The following is a 2,592-nucleotide window of genomic DNA, read 5'->3' as shown; positions in this document are numbered from 1 at the left end:
CGACTCCAGACATCACCGAAGGCCAAGTACTACGTGCTGCTCGATCTCTCAATCCCATGTCCGCAGCCGGGCTAGATCGCCTCTCGCCCCGCCTGCTGCAGCTGCTCGCTCGCACGACCGTCACTCCCGAGGCCGGTGTTACTGGTCTTTCGGCCCTCACCCGCCTGGTGCAGCGACTCGCCCGAGGCGATATCCCGGATAGCACAGCCCCCCTCCTGGCTGCGTCAACCCTGATCCCCCTCCAGCCGCGCCCTGGGAAGCTCCGCCCCATTGCCGTGGGGCAGGCACTTCGCCGCCTCGTAACAAAGGTCCTTCTCCCCGCCGCAATTGATGATACCCGCGATCGCCTGGCCCCGGAACAGCTCGCCAATGGCGTCCCATCGGTAATGGACGCCATTGTCCATGATTGTCGTATGCTCCTGGCGCGACACGGTCGCAACCCCAACTACGTGCTCGTCTCTGTTGACGCACAAAACGCGTTCAACAGCTTTAGCCGTCAGTCTATGCTCAACCGTCTCACTCTGGAAACGCCTAGCCTTGCTCACTTCATCAACCTCATCTATGGCCGCACTGTTCCCGACCTCGTGCTACCGTCTTCCCCACGGGTCATTCTTAAAAGTTGTGAAGGAACCCAACAGGGCGACCCTGCTGGAATGCTCCTTTTCTCTCTAGCGCTCCAACCACTTGTCCGCCGCATCACCCACGAATGCAGCCTCCTGCTCAACCGCTGGTACGCCGATGACGGTACACTAATTGGCACTATCCCGGAGGTTACAAAAGCACTCCGCATTCTTCACACATTTGGCCCCAGCATGGGATTCCGCATGAACATTTCTAAATGTCGCGCTTTCTGGCCCACAACTGAGCCGTCACTTCTCGAATCCCTCACCATGTCGTTCCCCTTACACGTCTCACAAGAAGGTGGAATTGCTCTTCTGGGCGCCCCGTTAGGCACAGATGAATTCATGAGGTCATTCTTGGAGGAAAAAATTGAGGCAGTGTCAAACTCCCTCACATTGCTCGACAGCATTCCTGATGCCCGTATACGTTTCCATTTGCATCGAGTATCAGGATCCGTGTGCCGCGTCGAGCATGTGTTCCGCCTAACACCACCTCGCATTTCGCTCCCAAGCGCAATTCGGTTTGATCAAAGTCAAAAATCCGCCTACTCCCGGTTCAATCATGTCACGCTTTCTCCGTCCATATCTTCCCAGATTGGCCTCCCCTTCCGTTTGGGTGGTCATGGTTTCACGCCACTGGCCCCGTTTGTGCACGCATCTCACGCTGCAAGTTTAATTGAATCCGCAAAAGCACGCATTCGCGGACCTTCGAACCCTACAGTGCCATTCTACTGCGGAATGGCACGGAAGCATCTAGTGCATGTACTGCGCTCCTTGAACCCCGAGGTCGAAACCCGAGGGATCCTCGCTACGCATTCTAATCTGGGTCCCTTCCAACCGCAGGCTTTATTGGAACGACCTGAAAGAGTACATTTTACATTATATCAGGCGCTCCATGGAGCCTTTTCGCGCATGTATTGGGAAACGAGAGAGTGGGATCGACAGCCTAACCCAACCGATCATACGGCAGCCTCTGTACGCCGTCGCGCCCGCTACAACTCTCTAATTACTCCTGGTGCGGCCTCCTTCCTCTGCGCTCACCCATCTCTGACCTCGCGAGTTTCAAGTGCCGTGTGGTCTGTTATGCTTCGGCGACACCTCGACACGCCTGTGTACGACGATTCACGGGCCCCCCTACAATGCTCTCACTGTGGCCGCGCGATGGACAAACGTGGCGACCACGCCGCCAACTGCAAACACGGGTATGGTGCCACCCACCGCCATAACATTGTCCGCAATACTCTGGCCCGCCAAGCGTTTCGGGCAGCCGGCCTCGCGTGCGACCGCGAAGTTCCATTTCTCATACCAGGCACGGCGCACCGCCCTGCTGACATTCTTGTCCAACCGTCCCCTCCAGCGGCTGGCGCCCTCCCAGACCGCCCTACAGCATACGATGTCACGATTTGTAATCCCTACACCGCTGCTAACATGAACTCAGCTGCTCGGTCTATTGCCGGCGCCGCTGAAGGAGCCCATACAAGAAAACTCCGCACCCATGACCGCATTCTACGCGCTGCCTTACACCTTCAGGCTGACGACCCACTTCCTCCCCTAGACTGGCATTTCGTCCCCCTTGCCTTCGATACCCTGGGCGCTTGGAGCACCCGTACTACTGCTGTCCTTGAACACGTTGCGCACCAAATTGCCCTCCGCTCAGGCTGCAGCTTTGGTATCGCCAAAACCCGCCTCGCCCAGCGTCTCAGCTTTGCGATTTGGTCCAGTGTCGCCGCGGCGACAATTGCCCGCATGCCGTGTCATGGGTCGGCTCCATCCTATCCTCCGCAAGTGTGATTCCTTGACGTCCGCCCGCATGCCACTGTATCGGCCCCCCTTTGCATTTGAATAAAATTACCTACCTGCCCCTCGGCCTCTTCAAGCCGCCCGGGCCTGTTTAATGTCGTGGACGGCCCGCGCGGATTTACGCATTATTATCGCCCGGGCCATTGTATCCGTACCCCCCCCCCCCCCCCCC

Source organism: Chondrus crispus, genomic scaffold (assembly GCF_000350225.1).
Source record: "Chondrus crispus Stackhouse genomic scaffold, scaffold_298, whole genome shotgun sequence".
Lineage (NCBI taxonomy): Eukaryota > Rhodophyta > Florideophyceae > Gigartinales > Gigartinaceae > Chondrus > Chondrus crispus.
This window is presented reverse-complemented; position numbering follows the sequence as displayed.